Below are 16,797 nucleotides of genomic sequence, written 5' to 3' on the forward strand. Positions count from 1 at the left end.
TTTTCATTATTTTTTTCCGCGCCAGGAATCAAATTCTCTGATTTCCGTTATTGATTACGGAAAGTAAACCTCAAACTTTCAATGAATTCAAACCCCCACGGTATGACACCATGTTATCACAATCATATATTTCATAAGGAACGTATTTCGTGTTTTCCCGACTCCCCCATACCCCTTCAACCCCTCCGTCTTTCCACTCGTCAGCGCCGTATCGTTAAACTTTTCTGTCTTCCCCCATTCCACGTCGCTTCTCTCCGCTTTCACTTCTGCTTGCTGAGTTCCAGCTGTTATCGCCTGGACCATCATGAAATTTTCATGCAATGCAATTTTATTCCGTAGTGTTGCTATTTTTTCAACTTGTACCATGCTCAGCCGTAACACAGCTTTGTTTCTGCTTGGGGATTACTCGTCTCTGCTCGTCAATGCTTTTATTCTATCTCCAGTTGCAATATGTAAAAAAAAAAAAGCGTTTCCCCCTCCTCGGAGTGCGGGCTCCCTGCGGAAACATTACGTCTCCCAAGCACTTCCTTTCCTGACAGTGCGCGGCGGGGGTTGTGAAGTGGGGGATGGGGACGGTAGAACAAAGATCTGCAATGCTAGACACGAGTTGGCACCACTCAAAAAGTTTTTTATTGTGCCTCGTAATTCGATACCTTAAAATCATGGGAAGAAGAGAAATTTTCAGAGCCCTAACGTCATCTCTTGCAAATTCCGTATGGAATATCTGCTCCCAGTCTACCATATTTTGAGTTTGATTTCTTGTTTAGGTTCAATACGCCTTAGTATTTTCGTATTAATGCAGCAAAAAAACTTGATTCATATAGAGAGATATAGATGTTAAGGGGGTGCATAGAGATTCAGATAATTCAGTTCATCAATGAACAGCACAAATTTCAACATCGAAATCCTCCGGCTCTTTCAATCCATTTCGATCCATTCTGAACGCACCTTGGTACATAAACAGCCACAGGACCCATGAAGCTCTACAAATGAACACAGCGATCAGCGAAATAAAAAAGTGAATACCAAATACTTAAGAACATTACAAAACCACACTAATGCACTAGTAGTGAACCTACTGGACAATAACGAAACTACACGTAGACTGACAAGATACACAGTCGTAACTTACTAGGCAGACCTGAATAAAACCTTAAGACAAGCATTAAAATTATACATACGTAAACAAAAAAGCATATGTGTTAAGGTTCGGCCACACAGAGTGCTACGCTATGTTCGCTACGTACGGTACGTATGCTGTGTACACTCTGCGACGCAGCTAACATAGGGAATATACTGTACGTAGCGTAGGGAAGTCTGTGTGGCCAGCGACATTGGCAATAAAAGGGGATATTTTTCTGTTCGTATAGCGAACATAGCGTACGTAGCGCTCTGTGTGGCCGAACCTTTACGCTACCGGGCATAACCCATTCACGGGCCTGTACTTACATTTATTACGGACACTGTGGATTATGTATAATAGCAAGATAAAATTGCCCCTGTGCGTTAACAACTTAAGCATTGCGCCATGAAGGTGTATGGGGGAGTGGATGTATAAATCTACATTTTCTTGACCTCGGCACTAGTTGGAGGTAAGTGGTCAGATTCACGACCCTGGGGCTTTCACCCCGGTACCCACTGGATAGGAGGCTGGGTGGGCCACAGAGCCGGTCTTGACGACGTGGAGAAGAACAAATTCTTGACCCTACCGGGCCTCCAACTCCGACCCCTCTGTCGTCTAGCCCGTAGCAGTCGCTATACCGACTGAGCTATCTCGGCTCATGAATAATAAATGTAAATAAAAATGAATACTACGATCTTCTGATATGGTGCACTATGTAGCCTTCTAGAAATTTACTGACGTTTCGGAGGAATGTATCACCTACATCCTCAGGGTCGAAGAGTAAGCCAAGTAAACAGATCTCTTCTATAAATTTCTGTCAGACTACACCATGCAACATGCAAAACAGCTGTATTCTTCATGGACTCTGATGTGTTCAAATATCACAAACTCCGTGGCCTGTAGTCCGCAAGCGAACAATACCGACCGAGCGACCGCCGCTTATCGGTGAAGTTAGTGCCAACTTTTGCGGATAGAGGGTGTCGCGTGGTCAGCGCAACAGATCCCCAAGGCAGTTAATTTCCGTTTTCTAGACCGGACCCGTTATTTCCATCAAATAGCTCCTCAGTTATCCTCACGAGAGGCCGCGCCATAGCTCAAGTGGTTAGTCGCTGGCTTTTCACCGCGGCGGCCCGGGTTCGATCTCCGGTCTGGTCAAGTGGGTTTTGTGGTGGACAAAGTGGCGCCGGGGCAGGTTTTCTCCGAGTACTTTGGTTTCCCCTGCCAATCTTCATTCCACCAGTTGCTCCACAATCACCCTCACCTATCATCTGGGGCTGGTACAATAGGCCAGAAGTGGCCACAGTACAAGGGACTTAGTCCCAACCCCACTAGCAGTAATAAAAAAAAATACCCTCACGAGGCTGAGTGGACCCCGTTCCAGACGCACTACTTCTCAGAAAATAGCGCCGGGAATCGAACCCGGACCTCTGGGTCTGTAGCCAGGAAGCGGTCCCCTTCAAATATCACATATTCATTGATGGACTAGTTGCTCTTGTGTGCAGAGGACATGTCCCTATGGACTTGTGTCTATGCTGCACTACAGTGTTAGACAACGCTAAGCAGGTTGCATCCCACATAGGGGCATTGTACTCGTATAAAGAAGAGGAATTTTAGTGTGGGAAGGCAGAGTTCAAAGGGCCTATCTAAGTAAATGGAAGTGTCTCGAACACTTACGGAAGATAATGTGTTGGTTCTAGAAACTTCCAGGCTCTCAAGATTGGAACTTCTGTAAGACCATACTCGATCCCTGTTTACGGCGGTCTCGTTTATTTCCTTCGCAAAACTCGAGAATAAAAACAATTAAAAAAATCAGTCAAGATGGCTCTCCAAACAAACACTGAACCCCCACAAAATCGACGAGATAATTGTACACATTACAGCATAAGAACCTATTTGTATTTGGAAAGGAAGAAATCGAACTGTAAGCGTCACGTGTTCCATTGGAACGAAATTTTGACTGATAAATTTTCGAATGGTTAAAATATATGAAAGAAGCAACTCACGCATTTCCAAACAAAAATAAATCGGTATTTAAACTGGATATAAAACATAAAAAATAAGTTTCCGTTCATGCATTCTTTATCAATAATTTCGATTACTATTATATTTCAGCACCTGGTTGCATTGAGGTATTATCCTTATTATTCCAGTACAAAAAAAAAGAAAAAAAAGAAAGAAAGAAACAAACTCCGTGGTTTTGGTCCGCAAGCGAACTATACCGACCGAGCGACCGCCGCTTGTCGGGATAGTTAGTGCCACCTGCAGCGGATAGAGGGTGACGCGTGGTCAGCGTAACGGATCCCCACGACCGTTAACTTCGTTCTTCTAGACCAGAACCGCTACTTCTTGAAATAGTTCCTCAAGTATTCTCACGAGGCTGAGTGGACCCCGTTCCAGACCCACTACTTCTCAGAGAAAAACTGGTAACGCTGGGAATTGAACCTGGACCTCTGGATTTGTAGCGAGGAACTGTGACCACTAGACCACAGAGGCGGTCTATTATTCCAGTACACCGTCAATAATGCAACAATGATATAAAAGACACCTAAAATATGTTGTTTTTTTTTCACTAAACGTGTAACTTTAATACTTTTATTAAATATCATAAAATGTCATTAAGATACTAAAAATATATCTTATATACTGAAAGTTATTATCAAAATACTTCAAAATGTCCTTAGTTTTACATTTTTTCAATTTACACATGTTTCGACCGCACATGGACCATCATCAGGAAACTTTTAGTTTATGGGTAGACCACTGCATTCTCCATTTGTCTTTCGTGCTCCCATGCATGGCGTTGCTTTGTTGTTGTATCTCAGATCTAGAATACCGTCCTTGTATTCGTTTGCGGCTGTCATAGTCTTGTGTGGCGTTTTTCTGCTGCATATGTTTTTGGTAACAATTTCAGTAACAATAATTTCGATCACTGTTTAGCGACGCTGTATCATGTAATGAGTCGATCAATGACAATGCTGATGGTAAGTGAGGTAAAGAAAAATGTTGAAAACAGTGGAAATGAGGGAACATCGGTCTGGTTTGTTTACTTGTAGGTCCTGACGCATGACAAAGGACGCGCCCACACATACACACGTCAAACAGGAAGTGACATATTTGCTGCTACATTCATAGGAATCACTGCCGTTATTAATTGTGGACCGAAATTTCAGATGAGTTACCAGGCTTATTGCCTCATCAATATTAATCTGTGAGACAAAACGTGCCGGCGTATTATAAATAAAGTCTGTATCGTGTGACCAGAGGGGAAATGTTTGCCATTTCATGGTTATAGTCTCGAAAACCACACACAACAAAAATTCAAATAAAAATGTTTCGTAAACCTATTACGAGTATAACAATCAGTCAACCTAATCCTAAAATTAATTTCTGGAACTGTCCCGAACTGTTTAAACTCTTTTCGTAGATTTCAGATTGATTTTTCTAACTTTAAGATTCATTTGCATTTACTTTCAAGGAAAGATTCATTTAAATAGCTACAGAACACAGTTGCTACAAGCCGGAAGGTAGCGGGTTCGATTCCCGATGAGGTCATTGGATATTTCAATTCACCTAATCCTTCCAGCCGCACTATGGCCCTGGAGTCACTCAGCCTCTAACAGAAATGAGTACCAGGAATCTTCCTGGGGATAAAGGGCGGCCGGTGATATAAGGCTGACCTCACCGCAATCTGTGAGTCGACTGTCTAGAGAAAATGTAGGAACCTCGACGTCTCACAAACCTATGGGCCTCCACGGCCTGTTACAGGGACAGCTTTACTTCTTTCACAGCATAGTTATGAAATACTGTCAGTAAGCAAGGTTCAGAATCAAAGGAAAGGCGGCCACTGTTTTCCGATATCAGACAAATTTTCCGCCAAGATTTTGAATTTTAACAAGTGATGAGTTTGGCAGCTAAAGCAACAAGGTCTATCATCCAGGAAACAGAGAAGTCTGAAGGCTGACGCAGAAGCAAATGCCGAGCATTAAGCCCGAAATTCGGGGTTACCTTCAGGGAAAGTTCTAGAGAGATTATGGAAGTCATAGAGAAGATTCTGCGGCTACTGAAGTTCAGAAAATAAAAATGAATACAGATGAATTATGAATCAAGGTAAATGCATAGGCTAATCTGGAATTCAGAGGGAAGAAGTCGAAGAGAACTGTGATTCAATCCGTTGCACACAGGTTTCTAGTGCGTCTCTCTTGTATAGGGAATTTTCCTTTTCCGTTTTACTCATACACATCCCAACGTATATTTCAAGTGACCTCCACAGATCTTACTCATATTTCTATTCTTGGGGGATTAGGGTAAAATGTTGGGTAAAGCTATCCCTGTAAGTAGCCGTGGAGGTCCAGACGTTGAGGCTCTCACATTTTCTAGACAATCGGCTCACAGATGGCGGTGAGGTTGTCAGCCTTACGCGCCGCCCACCCTTTACCTCCCAGGAATATTCCTGGTACTCATTTCTGTTAGAGGCTGAGTCGACCCCTGGGCCATAGTTGGGCTGGAAGTATTAGGTCAATTGAAAAATCCAATGGTCTCATTGGTAGTCGAACCCACAACTTTCTGGCTGGTAGCCAGAAGCCCAGTTATTTAGTATAGCACTTTCTAACGGACCCATCAGAGTAGATGTTCCCCACTCCAATATCTGAGGACGGAGACAGGATCAGTTTCCGCACCGCTCCACTGTTTAGAATACCGAACGGTGGACAAAGCTCAAAACCCCAATAATTCAGATTGATATGTACCATTATGAGAACCTTTCAGAGTATAAGTTCAGTAGCTTAAAAAGAGTCGGTAAATACCGTACACATATTGCAGTGAACATAAATTCGCGTGTTATTTGTATCCCATTTACAACGTTGAAGCATGTATTTTAGATATGAAGTGACTCTTTAAGTAGCGACTCTTATGAAATTCCAGTCGCACTACTGACGACTTGCTGAAACGGATTAGATATTAAATCGCACAAAAGCTCAGAGGTTATATCGAGGTTTTGCGTGTGCTACTCCCCCGAGCTCCCTTTCCCCGCCCCCTTGAGCGCGCAAGAAAGTCGAGTGTGAACTGCCATGAGCTTCACTCAGGCCATTCGTCTTCCTTGGAGCAAGTTACATTACCCACACCTGCACCAATTCCTTTTCTTCCTCAAAACGGTTTCCTTTACTGAAATCTGCTCCTATTTACATAGCAGATGCTGTGTGCTGAGATTACTACATGCGGATTGTGCCCTCTTAACGTGGCGTATATACACGTAGATACAACCAGAAACGACGAATTCGGACGTTACAAATCAACTTCAAAAATATCTGAAGAAATAAAATATAAAGAATCGAATTAAGATTGTGACATGTCGTGTATGTAACTTCGTAAGTACAAAGGTATTAATATGTGTGTGCATACTTATGTATAGGTAAATGTTTATATATTATATACAAGGGTATATTTACACACGGCCGATCACAGTGGCCGCGCGTTCTTCGCTCGCTCGAGCACTGGGATCGTGGGTTCGAATCCCACTGAAATTAATGGATATGTATGTGTGCGTTTTTTTCTGTGTTTGTGTTGTCCTGTGTGTAGACAGCGGTCCTGCGGCAGGCTGATCCCCCGTCCAAGGAATCATACCGCGGTGGGAAGCCAGCGACTAACCGCTTGAACTATGGCGCGGCCAAATCCAAGAAAAACTCAGTGAGATTTATTGATGACCTGACTGAAATTCGAACTGGGACATTCAGGCTTGTACTGTGCATTAGCTTACGAATCGTCGTTAGAATAAGAATGGATAAAAAAAAAAGAGAAACGAGGCCTAATTTTAAACCATTAGATGTTTCAACTCTTTGCCTCAAACGTCAAATACTGCGTTAGTAAAATACTTGTTTGTGATTGCAGCCTCTTGGGACAGCCAATATATCAGCGTGCTGTGCTTTCGATACGGCTTACGGTTACAAATCCTTATCTTTGTGGAGGGGACAGTAACGTCGGACCTTACTGTCTACATTAACGAGTGAATGGTGCCCCCTCTTTCCTGTTAACCAACCCATACATTCTGTGGGATCAAATTTCGTTAATGGCGGACCGGCAATTCTGATGAGCATGGGCGCTGACATATTGGTCATTAGACACGAAACGCGATTTTGTGTGACTATCAAGTTACTTCGTGAAAATTTACGTTCGCATTCAAAAAAGCGGTCAAGGTCCACAAGGGCTGTAGAGCCACAGACAGGCAGGCAAGCAGAGAGGAGGATGGATGGATGGATGACGGACAAATAGGTAGACAGATATGACAAGAGGCAAAGTTGTCCCTGTGCTGGGCACGGTAGCCGAGCGGTCTAAGGCATGAACTGTCTTCGCTCGCTGGGAAGCCGGGATCGTGAGTTCGAATCCCACACAAGGTACGGCTGTTTGGTGTGTGTGTGTTTATTCTGTGTTTAGGTACAGGCCTTGCAAAATGATCAAGAAACTGAAAAATCAGCCAAGTGCTCCAAAGTGTGAGCGAGAGGAAAGGGAAAAAGAAAAAAGGAAAGAAAAAAAGTCCCTGTGCTCAATTAATCATTAAACTCTATGTCATGAAGATGTATGGGGTAGTGGAGGTATTGCTCCATTATTCTTGACCTGGGGAACTGAATGGTCAGCTTCAGGTCCCTGCCGTTTTACTCCCGGGTGAACAGCCCCATACACCCACTGGATATGAGGCTGGGTGGGCCTCAGAGCCGGTATGGACTCTGTGGAGAAGAGATAAATCTTGACTTTATCGGGAATCAAACCCCGAACGTACAGCCCATAGCTACCCTGACTCCTCTACCCGATATGATTCCTCAAGTAATTGCAGTTTCATTATTAAAAATCCTTTTCTTTACTTCAATTTACTCCAAATGTTCAACTCGATATATTCAGAACTCAGTTAGTTACAAGCCTTGGATTTCCGGCCAAGATAACCATGAGGGAAATACCCCATTTGGGTTGGTATCAGTAGTCCTGCCTAGAAATCAAGAACATGCCACTGGAATAATTATTTAGGCTTACATATATCATTCGTCCACTTCGTTGGTGTCTCCACCTTATCGTGGTGAGGGGGTTTGAGTACGCCAAGGACCCTGAGAGCTATACCAGCGGTAGCGTAGCTACTGGCAGGGCCTCCCTTGCTGGACAGGTCAAAGGGTAGGCATCAGACGAAGAGAGACACCAAAAACTGATGCCGGAAGCAGCGTCATCAGCAGCGACTTGAAGCACAGAGCAAATGATGCTCGAGATGGTTCAAGTTCGTATAGCAACAGGCGTGACCAGAGTGGTTTGAACGGCTGTTGTACTGCGATGTGGAAAGCAAATGGAAAAACTACCACATTATCACTTTTCCTGGATAGTCTCTTTCCAAAAACAGAGATACCATGTATGCGAGATGTTTCCTCTGGAGATAAAACAAACCGGAGGGGCGAATAGAAGTGACCAGAAGACGAAGAAGAAGACGTAAGAAGATGCTGGATGACCTTGGGGACAGAAGAGGATATTTTCATTTGAAGGAGAAAGCTCTAGATCGCATTAAGTGGAGGAATTGTTCTGGAAGAGACTGTGGACCTGACAGATTACTGATGAATGAATGAATTCATTCGTGTTATCCGTAATAAGAGGAACAAACAGGGATAATTTGCAAGTTCTCTTCTCCCGCGGGAATCCGATACTGGTCGCCAAGCGGGGCTGTGCAAATGATAAGAGATTTTATCAACAACTTACAGCTCCCACATTTCTTACAATTCAAGTATTGCTGATATGAGCAGCTTATCTGGTTGTACCTTTTGGAAATTCGCTACACCATTCACAATTGAATTCACAGTAAAATATGAACGTGAGCTACATAAAAGCTGAAGAATCCTGTCTTCTGGGATTTGGTGCCGTGTAGATCTGGTGTAAACCGACGTTTCGGAGGAACGTATAGCCTCCATCTTCAGTCTGCAGCCACCTGCTCACCCTGGTTTCTCGCTCGCGGATTTTTCTACCCTGAAGATGGAGGCGATACGTTCTTCCGAAACGTCGGTTTACGCAAGATCCACACGGCGCCATATCCCAGAAGACGGCATTCTTCATAGTCACCGCCGTGAAAACCTCAAATCTTACATACATAAATGCTCTTTCACGAAGCTCCAACACCCTACGAAGGGCTAGGGGACAGATTGTACTGCGTAGATGTACATAAAAGTAAATTAAATAGTAAAGATATCCCTGTAACAGGCCGTGGAGGCCCATAGGGTTGTGAGATGTTGTGGTTCCCACATTTTCTAGATAATCGGCTCGTAGATAGCGGTAAGTTTGTCAGCCCTACTCGCCGGCCGCCCTTTATCTCCAAAGAATATTCCTGGTACTAGAGGCTGAGTAGACCCCAGGGACATATTGCGGCTGGAAGGACTAATTCATTTGAAAAATCCAATTACTTCATCGGGATTCGATCCCGCGACCTTCCGGCTTGTAGCATAGTGCCTGAACCAACTACGCTACTTTAACACATACATATTTACGGCTCACTCTTGCGAATGTATACATGTACAAAAACACATCAAAATAAGGGGTCGTGCCACAGCTCAGGCGGTTAATCTTCGGCTTCCAACTGGGATGCTCGGGTTTGAGCCCAGGTTAGGTCATGTGGGATTTGTAGTGGACAAAGTGGCTCTGGGGAAGGTTTTCTTCGAGTACTGCAAGTTCGCATCCCACTGACTGCTCCACAATCATCGTCATCTATCATCTGGGGCTGGTACAATAAGTCAAACAGTGGCCTCAGTACCAAGTGGACTCACCCCACGAAAAAAATAACAAAAAAGTACCAGTACCCAGAATTAGAGACACCTGCAGCTTAGGAACGGAGACATAGGGGATTCTGCTTGAAGTATTTTATTCATCAACTGAAACGGGGGGGGGGATTTACGCACAAATGGAGTATTTGTTAGGTGCGAAACACTTCAAAATATGTTTGTGTGTCTATATACATATAAACTCCGTGGATTTTAGTCCGCATGCGAACTATACCGACCGAGCGACCGCCGCTTGTCGGCGAAGTTAGTACCAACTTTAGCGGATAGAGGATATCGCGTGGTCAGCGCAACGAATCGCCGCGGCCTATAATTTCGGTTTTCTAGACCGGAGCGGCTACTTCTCCATTCAATTAGCTACTAAATTATCCTCATGAGGCTGAGTGGACCTCGTTCCAGACCCACTACTTCACAGAAAATCTGGCAGCGCCGGGAATCGAACCCGGGACCTATGGGTCTGTAGCCAGAAACTCTGACCACTAGATACAGAGCAAGACGGAGAGCGGGAATTAACGAAACATCTTGGGGGGGGGGGTTATTGAACAGAAAATAGACACGAGCAGGTCGTCAGGAAGGGCCCAACATTGTTTTATCGGAACATTTCGATGGAAGTGACCATGTCATAAACAAGAGAAAATAAAAGACGATACCGAATCTGTGACTTGCCAATATTAATATAACATGTAGTGTATGTACAGGGCAAACTAATGCAATTGGCGGTGTTGGTCCCACACTCCGCTGAAGGGAACACAGAACCGTAATGAGTTATCGATCCCCCGAGCATGAATCCGGCCAGCCAGGAACAGTGGGAATTCTGCTGCATGTGCTACATACGTGAAAAGATCCGATACGTCATACAAATCATTGTTTTTCAAGCGCAATGCTGACAACTTTACGCACTGAAATATGTTTTTATTCCATCTAATAACAACACTGACCAACTCAGAAGCAAACATGACAGAATTCCACAGAACAAGTAGGTGTAAGTAAAGTTAAAATGTTAAACTAATTAAGGCAGGAATGATGTAGAAGGGAGTGGAGGTACAGATCCAGTTTTTCTGTGACACAGGCTCTAGTGGATGGTTTGCTGCTATCCCCAACTGCTGCAACCTCAGGGCATGAACCCCCTTTATCCATTGGACAGAAAGTTGGGTGGTTCTCAGAGACAGTCTGGACAGAATTTCGGAAAGAATAAAATGATCATGAAACTGAAAAAAAGACAAAGGACAAGGCCCAAGGGGGCTGTAGTAGGCCTCCGTAGTCTAGGGGTAACCTTATGACTCATGGAATTTTTTAAGGGCGGAAAAATTCANCAAATATGTTTGTATTCCATCTAATAACAACATTGACCAACTGCGAAGCAAACATGACAGAATTCCACAAAACAAGTAGGCGTAAGTAAAGTTAAAATGTTAATCTAATTAAGGCAGAAATGATGTAGAAGGGAGTGGAGGTACAGATCCAGTTTTTCTGTGACATAGGCTCTAGTGGNGGAAGAGGGCCGACCTCGCTGGCAGAAAGGGGAGATAGCGTGCACCAGTACCGGTAGGGTATGGCGACAGTAGAAATTAAAGGGGGACGTACAATAGACTACTAGTCGCGGTGCATGGGGAAACCCGCCCCCTCTAATATTGAATAACTGAAGGGGGCTGTATAGCCAATGAAAGTCCTCTTATTTTCGACATACGAGTCATCCATCCTCAATTTTCGTGAAGTTGAAACGGTTTATTTCATTTATTACTTCATAAATATGTCATGTTTGCTAAAAAGAGCCGTGATCTTGCATTAGTTTTATGCTTTTCCTATAGACTGGCACTTGGATGCTTAAGCTAATAGCAGTCTATAGGTTTCACATCAGCTCTTTAGAATATGCAAGGTTTTTCTTCTGTCCTGCTCCATGTTCCTAACATCTCTTCACATGTTGCTACTGTGTGCAGCAATCGACTGTCTGCTTGCAGTTCGGACACGGGTTCCAGTGGCACGTTAATTGTATGAGAGGATAGCCCGTTATCGCATTGCCCCGCACTGCCCTCCACTGGTACATAGCGCTTCTTTCAGCAGATATTTTATGACACATATTACCTTTCTGTGTTCCAGTTCTGTGTTCGGTGTTTCACTCACATTACAATTTGTGATCTGCGGTATACATCCTTCATTAAATTCAGGGAAACTGTCTGCATTACTTCTTTCGTAACGACTGTGAATTTCGTTCACTGGAGAGAATGGAGAAAATCATGAAAGCGGTTAGTCGGCGAAGTCGGTGTTCCAGCAGAGTCAAACAGAGCACTTACTTAATTAAAGTCAGAAATATCGCCCCTTGGACCATTCTGCTAGATTTGCGAATCTCGGGGATTCATAAATGGTTCCAAATTAACCACCGATGCTTTTAATTACTGTATTTCCGCATCTTGTCCGCAGAATTGTTATCTTATTTGTGTGGGGGAAATTTATAAATTTAATGTTTAACGTCCCACATTCTAGAAGGTAGGGCGTTTCAAGGGGTGAAATTTGTTTTTGTACTTGTTCCCCTTTCATAGATTTGTTTCATTTCTCGCAGCTTTTGAATTTTTCTCTCAAATATAGAGAAGTCATCTGCTTGAATTCTGCAACTATACAGAGTTTCCCAGGATGAAAGGTCAATATTTTGGGAGGACACAGTATCGGTCATTCTAAACAAAAAAAAAAAGTAAACATACATTTCATAACTTGTACTCTTCTTCAAGCATAATTAGAATGATCAAGTCAAGGAGGATGAGATTGGCAGGGCATGTAGCACGAATGGGGGAGAAGAGGAGTGCATATAGGATATTGGTGGGAAAGCCAGATGGAAAGAGACCACTGGAAAGACCAAGACGTAGGTGGGTGGACAATATTAAAATGGATCTTAGAGAGATAGGATGGGTTGGTTTGGACTGGATTCATCTGGCTCGGGATAGGGAAAGGTGGAGGACTCTTGTGAACATGGTAATGAACCTTCGGGTTACATAAAATGCTGGAAAATTCTTGAGTAGCTGTAGAATTGGCGGCTTCTCAAGAAGAGCTCAGCTACATGAGTAAGTAATACGTACATGTGTCTTATTCCGAACGGTTTCCCAGATAGAGCTATTTCACTACACAATGCCAGAACTGTTCATAAGAAACAGATATTACATATTGTCCCTAATACTGACATTTATTTTTCATATGACAAAGTTATACAGTTTACATTTCCGAAAATTCCACCGTCAACATCAATGCACTTTGTAACTCGTGTGAGGACATGGCGTGTTGCTCGTCTGTACAGTGTACAGTGTACAGTACACAGTGAAATAGCTCTGTCTCGGTGTAACTCGTGTGAGGCCATGGCGTGTTGCTCGTCTGTACAGTGTACAGTGTACAGTACAGTGAAACAGCTCTATCTCGGAAACCGTTCGGAGTAGGGCACATGTACATATACAAGTTTTTGTTTTGAATGACCGATACTCTGACCTCCTAGAATACTAAACTTTCCTCCTGGGACATCCCGTATGTATACACATATATATGGGATTCTTTTTTTTTTTTTTNTGCTAGTGGGGTGGGACTAAGTCCCTTGTACTGCGGCCACTTCTGGCCTATTGTACCAGCCCTAGGTGATATGTGAGGGTGATTGTGGAGCAATTGGTGGAATGAAGATTGGCAGGGGAAATCGAAGTACTCGGACAAAACCTGCCCCAGCGCCACTTTGTTCACCACAAATCCCACTTGACCACACCCGGGATCGAACCCGGGCCGCCGCGGTGGGAAGCCAGCGACTATCCGCTTGAGCTATGGCGCGGCCTTACATATGGGATAGTTTCTTTACCATCACTAGCAGTGGGTTCATTACTCAAGTGTAGCAAACTATGCTCAGTCACAACGAATAGAGCTTTTTGGAAGGGGAGAGAACATGAGACCGTTAATCCCCGTCCATGAGTTGTACACCTCCATGTAATGCTTTCATCATATTTACAAAGTTGTTGCCATATCTGCATTGATTTAAGGTAACGTTTAGACGCTCATGAGATATCTTAGCGAATGAAGATACAGAACTCAATGATAGTAGCATACAGCCCTTCCAATCTATTCGCTATTCCCTAAGAATGGCTCCCGTGTCTGGGTGCCTTGACGTTCTGTTACTTAGTGCAGAATGCTTTATCTCGGTCAGAGTCTGTCGCATTTGACCCTTGTTACTCTGGCATGTGTCTTCCAGTCACCAGTGAATGGCACAAGTTTCCGACAGTCTCTTAAGAGTGTTTTTTTTTCCTGGGCACTACAGCCCCAGTGGGCATATGCCTACCTCAATGAACTTCTCCGTTCACTTCGGTTTTTCTAGATCTTACACATTTAGTAGGACTCATTGGGCGGGTGATCAGCTCGTCTCAAGGCCTCTACCTGTACACAAACACAGAAAAACGCACACACACAAACTAAACATCCATGCCCTGAGTGGGATTCGAACCCACGGTCCCGGTTTCCAAGCGAGCGAAGACAGTACATGCCTTAGACCGCTCGGCTACCGTGACCGGGCTTAAGTGTGTTAAGCGCGCATAAAATGATCTCTGCCTTTTGTGAAATGTTCACCCTTCCTTTCTGAAATTCAGATTACACATCTGCAATAGTTCATGTTTAATATTTTCCCAGTATCCTGCATAAAATTAGTGGCGTCTTTCATCTACCTCTGGCGATTTATTAAAAGTTCGTTGCTTCGTAGCTTCCACGCCTTAGCACCTCGAGGGCATCTTGGATATCCGTTACCTTCCTGTGACTTAGCCTGCATAAAATGTTCATGCTTTGAAGGTCTTCTTCTAACGAATATTAGGTTTTCTTATAAAAGCCGAAAAATTTGGTCATAACATTGCTCTGGGATAATTTTTGCCTTCCATGTTCACAATATTCTTTCATCTGGGGAGAACTATTTTCCTCTTAATTTAATATTTCAAAATATCTGCAGTGTATGGTCGCCTCTGTGGTCTACTGTTCAGAGTCCCTATATACAGATGTAGAGGTCCCGGGTTCGATTCCCGGCACTACCAGGTTTTTTTGAGAAGTAGTGGGTCTGGAAAGGGGCCCACTCAGCCTCGTGAGGATAATGAGGAGCTACTTGAATGAATGAATAACAGTTCCGGTCTAGAAAACCGAGATTAACAGCCGTGGGAATCCGTTGCCCTGACCACGTGACACACTCTATCCGCAAATGTTGACACTAACTTCGTCGACAAGCGACGGTCGTTCTGTCGGTATAGTTCGCTTGCGGGCTAAAAGCTACGGAGTTGTTCTGTACAGCATTCAACACAATTTCCCTACTCTTCCCACCATGTCATTCCTATTTAACAGTTTTATATATATATATAACACATTCATAATTACTTTTGACGAAATAAAACTGCATTTTTTTTCTACCATGTGATTATGTCGGCATAAATATGTTGTTGTCTCCATTTCAACTTTATTTTGAATCTCTGGTCTATTTCGTTCCTTCTTCGCGATTTTCCTAGTCAGTTTTATGAGCATGTTTTGGAGTCCAGTAGGCGCCACTCCCTACTGTTCGCGCTCATGAGACTAAGTTACTTCTGTTAAACAAGTTTTGTGTCAGTATTATCTTCGGATAATCTTAGATAACATATTCAACAGAATTATATTAAGAAGAAGAATTTACCGGCATTTTACTGAAACCAAGGTTAATTAATTTTTTAATATCTTGGAGTGGGGTGTTACGATCCCCGGATGGGTATGAAATGGAATCAGGATTAGCAAGGGAAACCAAAATCCTAGCAGAATTCCTGCCTCAGTGCAACTTTCTTCCACCACAAATCCCACATGACCTGATCTGGGCTCGAACACGGGAGCCATTTTAGGAAGCCGGCGACTCACCGCCTGAACTACGGCACGTCAGAAGTCAAGGTTACTTGCATCGGCCTATGTAATAGATGTGATCAATTCAAATTCGCTTTTTTTTAATTCATTCTGCAAGTAAACAGAAGTTTTTCAAAGATAATTTAGTATTGTAAAAACCTGAATATAAGAATTCTGTTTGCAGATAATCCTCCATGACACAATTCAGGTCGGCTGGCGTACTAAAATATGGTAACAAGACCAACTTCTATTCTTGCTTTATGTAATATTTATCCGCCTCTGATATTGTTATTAAACTTTACACGTACCTTAATTTTATCTCGCCATCTTTTCCCGTGTTAACTGCGTGTTCCTGCAGGTTCCTCGGGGTACACATATACACTCGACAATCGTCAGCCATTACGTTTGGACTAAACTTTTAAGAAGTCCATAAGAGAGTATAACTTTATTCACGTACTTTTACTATGTTTCCCTAAACTATTCGCTGTGTGTGTATTTTATAACGGGCTTATTATCACTGCACTAATAATGACACAAGTTAAAAATAATCCGCATTATCGCTTACGGAGGGTACACAACACTCCCGCCTTCTTCGATTGCAACTGACCGAACAACCCCCGCACACCGTACTCCACAAAATATTGCGCTAAGTAGCCGAGATTCACTTGTCAAGGTCAATTGTTCTCTCTCTCTCTCCAAACACGTGACGGCCGTACTGGGTTATAAAGAGACAACAAAACTTACGAGCAACTCAACGCGACGCACTGCCGTGTGACTTGAAAATGAACGAAGGGCGCTTCAAACAAATGTAACTAAGGCGAGGGCACACCAAGGAAACTGGCAACCGCAACGCAACCCCAATTTTTGTGAAATGTCGCCGATTTCAAGCAGGAAACTGGTTTTCAGCTTAGCAGGAGTACACTGAGGAAACTTATACTTGATTAGTTGCTCAAATCATCTTAAGTGATCTGAAATGAGTATATTAGTTCGACGTAATGCATGATTATATTTTTTTTTAATTTCGTGCACTTA

General features: G+C 43.3%; 1 protein-coding gene across 7 annotated transcripts in view; it reads right to left on the reverse strand.

The window, feature by feature from the left end:
• The window catches only part of LOC111863230 (Down syndrome cell adhesion molecule-like protein Dscam2), a 407,724-nt gene extending 391,344 nt beyond the window's left edge, over positions 1-16,380 (reverse strand). For all 7 annotated transcript variants that reach the window (XM_033750977.1, XM_033750976.1, XM_033750975.1 and 4 more), the window contains exon 1: positions 16,074-16,380. The gene's annotated coding sequence lies outside the window, so the exon portion shown is untranslated. The remainder of the gene's footprint in view (positions 1-16,073) is intronic.
• Between the last annotated feature and the right edge of the window lie 417 nt (positions 16,381-16,797).

This window comes from Cryptotermes secundus, unplaced genomic scaffold, assembly GCF_002891405.2.
Source record: "Cryptotermes secundus unplaced genomic scaffold, Csec_1.0 scaffold688, whole genome shotgun sequence".
Lineage (NCBI taxonomy): Eukaryota > Metazoa > Arthropoda > Insecta > Blattodea > Kalotermitidae > Cryptotermes > Cryptotermes secundus.